At 38.8% G+C, this 12106-nt stretch overlaps 1 long non-coding RNA gene across 1 annotated transcript in view; it reads left to right on the forward strand.

Annotated features, from left to right (window-relative positions):
- The first annotated feature begins 6530 nt into the window (after positions 1-6530).
- Positions 6531-12106, forward strand: part of LOC117978247 (uncharacterized) — a 194753-nt gene continuing 189177 nt past the window's right edge. Inside the window, exon 1 of the long non-coding RNA XR_008620089.2 lies at positions 6531-8253. This is a non-coding gene — a long non-coding RNA (uncharacterized LOC117978247). The remainder of the gene's footprint in view (positions 8254-12106) is intronic.

A 12106-nucleotide genomic window follows, 5' to 3' on the forward strand; every position in this document is an offset into this window, starting at 1 on the left:
GCAAGGATGTCACTGTGAAAAACTTTATGGTAGACCTTTGGCGTCGATGTCTCCTTTGTTGGTTGCTGGCGCTTATTCTCCCCTGCTCCATTTGGGAATGCGTTGAAAGCATGGGAACACGGTGTAGTGTACTGGGTAGAAGCTGGAGAATCAGGTGGCCTGAGCTTAATTCTTGGTTCTGCCACTTACTAGCTGTGGGAATTTAGATTTATTTAGTCTCTGTGCCTCAGTTTTCTTATCTGTAAAATGTGGATAATAATAGTGGTATCTTTATATGGATTGTCATGAAGTACAAATGAGGTGCTTCATGTAGAACATTTAACATGGTGCCTGGTACATAGTAAATACTACATAAATGTTTAGCAACAGGACTTATTAACCTGAAAGTATGTATGTATAAGTGAGGGGAAAAAAGCATGGGTTTTGAGGTCAGATTATATTATGTTCAAATGCTAACTTATACCCTTATTAGCGCTGTACAAATAGAAAAATGATACTTCATAGGTTTATTGTAAGAATGAAACGAGACAGTGCATGGAAAATACCCAACAAGAGGTTCACTCAGTAGGGCTCTAACTAACCCTATTAGGTTTCATTCTTCTTGCTCTATCCATCCCTCTTGTCTATCACCCTATATTATAAAACATTGAATTTCAGAGTCTGACATTTTCAACCAGCACGTGTTATTATAGAAACAGTGTATGTGCCTGGTGGAAAGTTAGAAAACACAAATAAGAGAATGTAAACATCATATCCCCTACCTTGGGTTACCTATGTTAATAGAAAAACTTATATTCCTTACTGTATCTCTTTCTATACATATATGTTATACACATACAATTAAAATACATAATATAATATACATAATATATACATATATAATTTATTTGCCTGTGATAATACCAAAGACATCAAAAAGTACATTGCTTGTAACCTGCTTTTTCTTTTCCATCAACAATTGCCAACTACCAATTAATAAATTTTGGCCGGGTGTGGCGACTCACACCTGTAATCCTAGAGCTTTGAGTGGCTGAGGTGGGAGGATCACTTGAGGCCAGGAATTCAAGACCAGCCTGGGCAATAGAGCAAAACCCTGTGTCTACAAAAAATTTTCTTTAATCAACGAGGTGTAGTGGCATGTTCCTGTAGTCCCACACCAAATGTTGATTAGGATAGGAAGCAACCAGAACTTTCATACATTGCAAACAAAAGTGTAGAATGGAAGACAGTTTGGCAGTTTCTTGTAAAATGGAGCCTACAGCTGACCAACATTCCATTCCTAAATATTTACCCAAAAATAATGGAGATGTGTCCACAAAAGACCTGTATAATAATATACATAGTTGCATGATTCATAATAGCTAATAACTGGAAACAATACAAATGTCCATCAACAGGAGATTGCAAAAATAAATTGTGATATATTTATATTTTCGTATACTACACAATAACAAGAAGGAATGAAATACTGACACATGCAGTGGGTGTGGATGAATAAAAAAAAATTAAATGATAAAAAGCCAGTAACAAACAAATACATAATATATAATTCCATTTCTGTGAAGTTTCAGAACGGGTAAACATATATGTGGCAATAGAAATTATTACAATGTTACTGTATGAGGGGTAGGAAGAAGGCACCGGGAAACATTCTGAGGTGACGGGAATGTTCTGTGTCTTAATCTGGGTGGTGGTTACATGGATGTGCACACTTTTCAAAACTCATTGAATTGTCCCCATAAGATGCATTTCACTGTATATAAATTTTACCTTATGAATGAATCAACACCATGAAAAAATAGCCACGAAATCCAGAAGATGAGATTCTACGGCACAAATTAGCCGGGTGTGATGGCGCACGCCTGTAATCCCAGCTACTTGGGAGGCTGAGGCAGGAAAATCGCTTGAACCCAGGAGACAGAGGTGGCAGTGAGCCGATACCATGCCATTGCACTCCAGCCTGGGCAACAGGAGAACAAGAGTGAAACTCTGTCTCAACAACAACAACAAAAATACTGAAGGGCCATAACACGTGGTTCTAAATGAGATACTACATTGGGCAAACCATTCAAAAAAGACATTCTGGAGACACTGAGGGAAAATTTCAGTATGATCTTCGTTTCAGATGACATAAAAATTATTTATTTGTTTATTTTAGAGAAAGGGTCTCACTCTGTTGCCCAGGCTGGAGTGCAGTGGTACGATCATAGTTCACTGTAACCTTCAACTGCTGGGCTCAAGCAATCCTCCCAACTCAGCCTCCTGAGTAGCTAGGACTACACATGCGCCATCATACCCAGTTAATTTTAAAAACATTTTTTGTAGAAATGAGATCTTGCTATGTTGCCTAGGCTGGTCTCAAACTCCTGGCCTCAAGTGATACCCCTGCTTCAGCCTCCCAAAGTGCTGGGATTATGGGTATGAGCCACTGAACCTGGCTACTTTTAATCTTCTTATTAGTATCTTTTGATGAGCAGAAGTTTTAAATTTTGATGAAGTCTAGTTTATTTTTCTTATAATTAATGGATTATATGATTATTATATATGTCTTTGTCAACTACAAGAAATTTTTGCTTCCTCCAAGGTCAGAGAGATATTTTCTCTATATTTTCTTCTAGAGTCATTGCAGTTTCAACTTTTACATTTATGTCTAGAATGATTTTGAATTAATTTTTGAGGACAGTATAAGGTAGGGGTCGAGGTTCACTTATTTCCCTTATCCAGTTTTTCCAATCCCATTTTTAAAAAAGAATTTTCTTTCCCCTGAACAGCCTTGGCACCATTATTAAAAATCTGTTGACCATATATATGTAGATCTATTTCAGGATTCTCTATTCTATACCACTGATCCATTTGTTGATTCGTATGTAAATATTACACTGAAATTAGGTGAGCTTCCCAACATGTTTTTCTTCTTTGTCAAATTAAAGGGAAATTATATATTCTAGGTCCTCTGCATTTTATTTCATTTTAGAACCAACATCTCAATTTCTACCAAAGCCTACTGGGATTTTGATTGGGATTATGTTGAATCTATAGAGCCATTTGGGGAGAATAGTATTTTAATAATCTTGAATCTTCCAATCCATGAATGTGGTATATCTCTCTATTTAGGTTTTCTTTAATTTCTCTTACATGTATTTCAAAATTTTTAATGTAGAGATCTTATACAATTTTTGTTAAATTTATTTCTGAGTATTTTCTTTATTTTGATGCTATTATAAATGTTTTATGAATTTAATTTTCCAATTATTTGCTGCTGGTGCTTTTTTGTAAATTGACCTTGTATTCTTCACTAGAGGGGAGAAGAATCACCTACCTTTTGGATGCCTCCCACTCTACTTGTCTCCCTGAGGTGATATGGACCTTAAGTCCATGATGGTGAACTAAACTCAGTTTAAAATTCTTGCCTAGCAGCACCAAAGAGTGGTATGTGATTCCATGTTTTCTCCCATTTACCTTTGCCTACACCCTTCCCTTAAAAAAAAAAAAGACTCCGTAGAATTGTAGGGAACAAAGCAAAAATGGGACCATTTCTAGAAATTGAGAACTCAGAGACATATAGGATCCTGAGTGATATGTAGGGTATTTAATAATATGGGAGTATATTTAACCCTTCCACTTATACAGAATCTTATAATTTAGAAATAATTTGTAACATATCAACTCACTTGATCTTGGCAATAATTTTATGAGGTAATTGAGATAGGCATTACTCTCCTCATATTAAAGATGTTGAACCAATGATCAGAGAGCTTAAGTGACTTGCACAAGGTCACACAGTGAATTAGAAATTGACTCAGGATTTGAAACTAGGTCTTCTGATAATAGGGTACTACTGTATCTGCCCAATAACTATAATTGGATCAAAAGGGTCCCTGATAAACCAGCTGAGAATATTGTCCCCTGTGGGCTAGCAAATAACTTTCCAAACCATGGCTAGGGGAGGCTGGTTTTACTCTGACAACAAAAACCATTTGTCCTTGTTTCTTGTGGAAATTTCCCAGCAGTTCTTGATTTCACTTTACCCCTCCTTCTCAATAAATCTCTGTTTCAGTCAGAAACCAGAGGCCTTGCTTAGAAATTTCACAAAGGACCTGTTCTGATATGTAAGTGACCATTTAAAAGGATTATTCATGCTTGCTGGTTGGGAATCAGAATTCTGTGGGGCTCTGACGTGGTGATTTGTTCTGGGTATTTGATCTGTTGTGTAGGTCCCAGGTGGATTCTCATGATGGACACTTTATAAGCTTCTTTCTTCCTGGGTAAAATCAAAGCAGCTTCAAAATTTCAACCTTGACAGTGGTTTCCCATATAGCTTATTTTTTTTTAATTAGTAAAACTATAGGAATGTGCCCATAAATGCCAGGCCCTGGAATAATAACAACTGAGGACACAGTTGAGACCCATTAAATGACACACTTGCCTAAACTCCTGGGATTCCAGAATAAGGGGAGGCCTGTACCCTTGAGGCTGATGAATTATTCAGACAAACTTTCATTGTTCACAGATAATTGTGGTTCCCCAAGGGAAGATTTTCAGTGTCTTTAATTTCTACTCTTACAGTGTCACTAAAACAAGGATTCCATTTAGCCCAGAATAATACAGTTTCAGCCTTGAAAATGGCATTCTTTTGGGGCTTTGTCATTCTGAATGTGTCTGATTTGTGGTTGCAGATGAATCTGTGTTGCTGAAACATTTTGGTTCAAATGATTTCAGAAGTAAAACACATTGAAAGTATGTTTGTGGCCTGAGGTCCGTCTCCACCCCGTGTAGTGGTATTAAATAATCCTTTGTGCCATCATCCTTCAACAATATTTATGAAGCACCCATCTGTGCTTGGGGCTGTGCCAAATTCTGTGCAAAACAAGGCAAACACACACAGCCTGAAGCCCTATTCACTAGACATATTTACAGTCTCAAACACGGCTAGCATCCTTGAATACATCCCAAGAAGCCAGATCTAAAAAGTATGTTTTGACTATGAAAAAGGCCATCCAAGGTCCACCACCCATAAGCAGGGTGGTGAATGGATTAGTGCTCATCTACCCTCTATTTGCTCTTATGCCACCCCTATGGTTCACCATTTATCCACTCAAGAAATATTTATTAAGGACCTCCTATGTCCTAGACATGGTCCCCATGGCGGTGCTTTCAGTCTAATGGGGAAGACAAAGAATAACAAGTAAGGGAAACATACAGAAACACAAATTGTAACACAGGCTAGTGGAAATGAACTTGGTGCAGTACTCATTGGTGGGCATTGAGCATCTTGCTTAGATAGGAGATCCAGGGAAGGACTCTTGGAGGAGATTAGGCATAGGACCAAAGATCAGAAACAGGTATCTGGACCTGACTGTGATGCTGGGATTAGAAATGACACCCACACATGTGAAAACACTTATTCCTCAGAAGGTAGCCTACAGCTATTTGTTGCCAATCCCCAATCTAAAATATGTACTATAGCTTTATCTTGAACATACTCAGCTGATCGTTGGAATCCAGACAGTGTTAATCCTGCAAGTATGCAAGTATCTACTGATCTCTGGTGATCTCGATTCTTACCACGTCCTTTAGATCTGTGCTGTTTCATCTCCCAGATCAGTCATGATGGATGACAGTGGTGGAAGAGATAGTGATGTGAGCTCATATGTAATTACTCAGTCTCCCATACATTGCTTCTGCTATAGAATGATGGGAATTATTTTGCTTTAGCAGATAAATATGTTCAAATGTAACCTATATTAACATAAAAGAAAAAAAGAAGAAAGCCCTTTATCCTGTAAGTTATTGCCCTGAAACTCTGTATAGCTGATTCAGTTAGGATCAAGGCAGGAAAGAGATGGCACCCTCAAAAAGGTCTTACTAAAGAGAATTTAGTAATTGTAACTTAATAACCTGGTCTAAGGAACGGATGAGGTTAAGGAAACCAAAAAACACAAGAAGGAATGGGGAGGTACCTTAGCATCAGCAATAGCAGGAAGCTGTTAACACCCCTAGGACTAAGAAGGGTCCAGGGGAGAGGTCAGGGTGACCACAGCCTAGTGAGGTCTGGAGTTGTGAAAAGTGGGTGGTCAGACAAGAGCTGAACTTGGCAGGGGGGAGAAATGCCCCAACTTGTCTCTTCTCACCCTCCAACCTCCTGCTGGTGCCTCCTATAACCAAACCGCACTGGAAGCCAGAGGGCAGCCTATGGAGTTCCGCCTCCTGGGGAAGAGAACAGGGCATTTGATGAAGTGGGGACTTTGGGGTAGAAGGGGACAAAAAGCCACCAGCATAAATGGCACAATGGCCCAACTTTTTGCTTATTTCTACTTGCTTATCTCCTAGTCTCATCCTCTTCCCTCTTTTTTGGACTTCAGGCATAGAGAGTCGAGTTAATCATACTCATCATTGAACAATCCTTTAATAATTGGTCTGATTGAAGGCTCATTTCTTATTACTTTAAAAATGATAATGCATTTCTTTTCTGTCTGTTTGACTGCCCCACCATAGACAACCATAAAAAATGTGTTTGTTGGGTTTTGTGTATGTATTTTTTGCATATATTTTTACTTAATGTGACTAGTACTATATAAGAGATTGTATTTGATTTCTTACCTTTTTTTCCACTAAAGACCACACTTTAAGATCCTCTTGATGGCTGTACATCCATCTAGGGTGTTGCTTCAAACTGCTGCTTATTTGTCCATGAGTGCATCCATGATATTTTGCCCTTGATTCCCTCAGCAATGAACACTCAGACTGCTTCTCACTTCCTATCACAGTGAATACTGCTGCACAGGCACCCTGTGGATATGTGTGAGAATCTCTTCAACACATGTATTCAGAAGCAGAATTATTGGGCCAGAGGGGGTGTCTATACTTAATTTAGTCAATTTTAACCAAATACTGTCAGATTGCACTCCAGAATGCCCATCTCTTGCCTGCTTCTCCAACCAGTCTCTAAGTTCCTGCATCTTCAAATCCAGGCCAACACTTCATGTTGTCTAACTTTCTAATTTTTATCCAGTAGACTAGATAGAGAGTAACATACCATTGCAATTTTAATTTTTCATGTCTCACATTACTAATGAGCTTAAGCATCTCTTCATATGCTTGAGAAATTTGGGAGTTTCCTTTTCTATTAATTGCCTATTCCTGTCCTTTGACCATTTTTTTTTTTTCTATTTAGGGTTCTTCTTTTTAGTCTGACGAATTTGCAGAAGTTCCTTGGATGATCTAGATACTAGACCCGTTGTCAGTTTTAGGCACTTCTAATTTTCATCTTTTATCTTTAGACAAAATTTTACTCCTGAGTTCGATAGCCAAATTGATATCAGTAGACAGATCTGTTATAGACAACTGAAATTTAAAATGTATAAATAGCAACTTTTCTAATTTTTCCTGAAAATTGTTTTTCCTGTGTTTAGTCTCTGCATGAGTCACCTATTATCTAAATAATAAACCTTGGAATAATCCCTCATTCCAGATGTACCACTAATCACTGGGTTTTGTTAGAAGGATCCCTTAAATGTTTTTAAATCATTATTTCTTCTCCATTCCTACATTTCCTTTTCTACTTTACGTTCTCATTATCTTTTGCTTGGACTATTGTAATAGTCAATAAACTGTTCCCACTTCCTCTAGACTTCCTCTTCTTCATTTCCTCTTCTGTACTGTCCCAAGGGCAGTTGTTCTAAAGCAGAAAGTCGTGCATTTTCTTCCCTTGTTTAAAATGGGCTGGTGGGCTTTGAATGCCTGCAGGAGATTCCGTCTCCTGATTATACAACATGCATAATCTCCTGATTATAGAACACGCATAATCTCCTGATTATGAACACTTCACTCCTGCAGACATTCTTATCCTACATTCTAAACATGTCATGCTGCTTACAGTTCCCCAAATTCGATGCCCTCACATTTCTGTGCCTTTGCATGCACTTCTGTCCCTGAAATGTATTCCCTTTGCCCCACCTCATTCCACTTTGTTCTTCTTTATCTTTTATGGCTTGAGTCAAGCATCCCCTTCTCAGTAAGTCCTTTGATACCATGTTCCCTCTACCCCAACAGATATTTCAAAAAGTTAACTACTATGAGCTATCAACATGCTTCTTTTGACTTTTGTACAAAGAGACATCTGGTGATACTATCTGTTGATTGCAAAGAAAAATATACCCGACTAATAAGAAGAAAATGAATGGTGCATAATGACCCAATCTCCTTTGGATATAATAAAACTATGCCTGATTTGTGGTTTTCATTTACATTTAGGTGAGTTTGTAATGAGTTGGATTTTTAGTAATGATATGTGGGTACTGACGCTCTTAGCAAATACAGCTTAATCAATGTGAGATGAAAGGAAGCAACTGTATTGTAGTTATTTCCTAGTCGATAATGTAAAACTCCCCACAGCCTGAACTTAAGCGCAAGGTTGTTTATTCCTTGCCCTGGCAAATTGAATGAGGACTGGATTCATTACCAAGGCATTTACAAGACGCATAAGATGGCCTTCCTTTATGGTTTGTGTGTTGACCTACTGGAAAGGATACTGAGACTGGTTCAAGTCTGTAATTGTGTGTTTCTAAGAGTTGGTGTCTAATGGGAAACTGATCTCAGGCCTGTAGTTAGTAAAAAGCATTTATGTATTAACTGGCTAGAATGAGAGGAATAAATTGTTAACACTTAAGACTATAAACTGTAGGAGATTTGGAGATAGTGGTTAAATCCTCTTGGAAATGCTGGATGCATCATCTTTTATTCAATTTTTCTGAGCCATCTTGGGTTTCTGCTATCTGAGTTAGTCAGAAAAACACTTAGATGAATGTTAAGTAACCCAAGTGCTAAAATATATAGTCGTCATCACTCTCCCATGAGAACTGAAAGACGAACCTTTTTTGGAAGTCAGCTCTCTTTTATCTGCTGTATTTGTGAGGACTCTTTGATACTCAGATTCTGTCTCGGGAAGGGCATTGTCATTATTTAGGGTGTCCAGCAGCCTATTTTCAGCCCTCCCACCGATGTGGCCCTTCTTGGTCTAAACAAGTCAGTTTGACCAGTGGTGGATGGATCCAATACTGAAAGAAGCTCCTTAGAATCGCCCTGTCTGATTAGGGATTCAAGGCTACTTTAAACTGGGGTTTCAATGCCATCCAGTCTCAGTGCCACCCAGTCTCAAACATGTGGCATGCTGTTGTTCTCCAACAGGAACATTAACTTCATGGCCTGCCTTTGTAATCTCAATTTTGGTCTTCCGAGGCTACATTTGGTTAAATAACCTCTCTCTTTTATTCCTTGTGACTTAAAATATTTATTCAATTTAAAAATCAATCCCATTGATTACTGCAAAGAGGCATGAGGTATATGTTTTGAGCTGATAAAAATGTTCCATATCTTGATTACAGTGGTAGTTACACAGCTATATATATGTGTGTGTGTGTGTGTATATTTGTCAAGGCTCATGAAACTGTACACTTAGAAGTGATGAATTTTGGCTGGGCACGGTGGCTCACGCCTGTAATCCCAGCACTTTGGGAGGCTGAGGCAGGAGGATCACTTGAGGTCAGGAGTTCAAGACCAGCCTGGCTAACATGGCGAAGCCCCTGTCTCTACTAAAAATGCAAAAATTAGCTGGGTGTGGTGGCGCAGGCTTGTAATCCCAGCTACTTGGGAGGCTGAGGCATGAGAATCACTTAAACCTGGGAGGCAGAGCTTGCAGTGAGCTGAGATCCTGCCACTGCACTCCAGCCTGGGCAACAGAGTGAGACTCCTTCTCAAAAAAAAAAAAAAAAAAAAGAAGTAATGAATTTTATTTTATATAAACTATACCTTGATAAAGGTGATAAAAATAATGAAACTCTATTTATTTAAAAATAAAACAAAGCATCTCTCTTGGAACTTCTTTTCTGACTAGGGGTAAGAATCATTGCTCTCTTTGAATGACTCTAGTTCCCAGCATAGAGGTTTGTATTTACTAGACCACCAATAAACATTGGTTAGGTTCAGGTGAGTTGAATTGTCTCTGGAATCACTGTTTACTGCTTTCCTTTTTGTTTGAACCAGGACATAAATATATGGCCTGCAATCTTGTCTTTGGAAAAGACATAACTTACAGAGTTGGAGGTTCTCAGATATCAGTCATTAGTCAAATTTATTGGTGATATAAAAGATATAAGGAAGGTAGTTTAGCCCGGCCTCTCAATCATATGCTCTGTCAAGCCACCAGAGAAGTTTGGTGCTTGACAACGTTTTAAAATGAAGGAGGATAATGTTAAGTCATCTTAGGCCTGAAGGTACTTCTGGAGTGAAAGAGCATTGCAGTTCTTGTGTGTGCTTTATATTTCAAAATGTATTTTGTAGCTCTCCCCACCAAAAAAGTTTCAAAATGGATTTCAGCTTCAACTTTCTAGGATAGTGTTGAGCTGGGTCTATTGAAATACTGCTTAAATGCTTGCTAAATATCACTGATTTCACTTTACCTGTCATGCTGAGGGAAAGATAGTATCTAAGATAGATGTGCAGGGTGAATCAAGATGCTGCCTGAAAGTTTTGTGTGCTCAGGAAAGCATTTTTATTTACAAGTGAACTCTATTACAGCAGAGATCCCCAACCCCAGGCCACATAGCAGGTGAGTGAGCATTACTGCATGAGTGCCACCTCCTGTCAGATCGGTGGCAGCATTAGATTCTCATAGGAGAGCAAATCCTACTGTGAACTGTGCATGTGAGGAGGCTAGGTTGCATGCTCCTTATGAGAATCTAATGCCTGATGATCTGTCACTGTCTCCCATCATCTCCAGATGGGAACCATCTAGTTTCAGGAAAACAAGCTCAGGGCTCCCACTGATTCTACATTATGGTGTGTTGTATAATTATTTCAGTATATATTACAACATAATAATAATAGAAATAAAGTGCACAATAAATGGAATGTTCTCGAATCATCCCCAAATCATCCCCCTCCCCCAGTCTGTGGAAAAATTGTCTTCCATGAAACCGGTCCCTGGTGCCAAAAAGGTTGGGGACCACTATGTTATATAGTATGTTGTTTGATTGTCATACAAACCTTCAGAAGTATTTGAGGCAGGCTCTATTATTGACATTGTATTTACAGAAAAATATGATGATGAGACGTTAAGTAATTGCCCAAGGTCACACAGAATAAATTAGTCAATATTGGTACTAGATTATCTGGCTCAAGCCTCATAATCTCTTCACTATTCCTTATTTGTGAGGGCAGGAAAAGTTCTGATTATACTCTGAGTGAAAGTCATTCATGTGGGTTGGTGTGGGGGTAGGAGTGGGGGTAGGGAGAGAGACCTGTATTACCCCCAAGGTGGTAGATAACATCAGATAAGCAGAATTAATTTCAACCCAATACGTCTGTAATTTTGACGTTGAATATCACTACTGTTTATTAAAACTCTGAAAGAAGCAGTCCTGGCTTTAACTTAAGACTTCCAGGAAAATGTTGACCGTAGTTCAAGGTAAGGTTGGAAATTTACATCTTTGCCTCAGGATCTGCTTGAAGATCATCAGCAGCAGCTGCATTAAAAAGTATTTATTAGGCTTCAGCAGCTTTTCTCCCTGATATTCTGGGTAAAGTGGGTTAAGCAGGTATGATTCCTTCTAGAGGTTGTTTTGTTTTGTTTTGTTTTGTTTTGTTGATGAAGTCTTGCTGTGTTGCCCAGGCTGGAGTGCAGTGGTGCAGTCTCGGCTCACTGCAACCTCTGCCTCCTAGGTTCAAGCAATTCTCATGCCTCAGCCTCCCGAGTAGCTGGGATTACAGGCATGTGACAAAATGCCTGGCTAATTTTTTTTGTATTTTTACTAGAGACAGGGTTTTGCCATGTTGGCCAGGCTGGTTTTTAACTCCTGGCCTCAAGTGATCCACCCACCTTGGCCTCCCAAAGTGCTGGGATTAGAGGTGTGAGCTACTGCACCCAGCCTAAGTTTTAAATCTGAGATAGACAACACTGATGACCAGAAACATAAAAGATATCGATTAAGTACAATGAGATCCTCTAGTAAATAATGTGTTAGCAGTTGGATATGAGATGCCCGAGCCTAGGAAAAAATGAAAACAAATCTTGTCAGCCCTATCTATATGCCCTACACAGGTGAGGGCG

This window comes from Pan paniscus, chromosome 8 (assembly GCF_029289425.2).
Source record: "Pan paniscus chromosome 8, NHGRI_mPanPan1-v2.0_pri, whole genome shotgun sequence".
Classification (NCBI taxonomy): domain Eukaryota; kingdom Metazoa; phylum Chordata; class Mammalia; order Primates; family Hominidae; genus Pan; species Pan paniscus.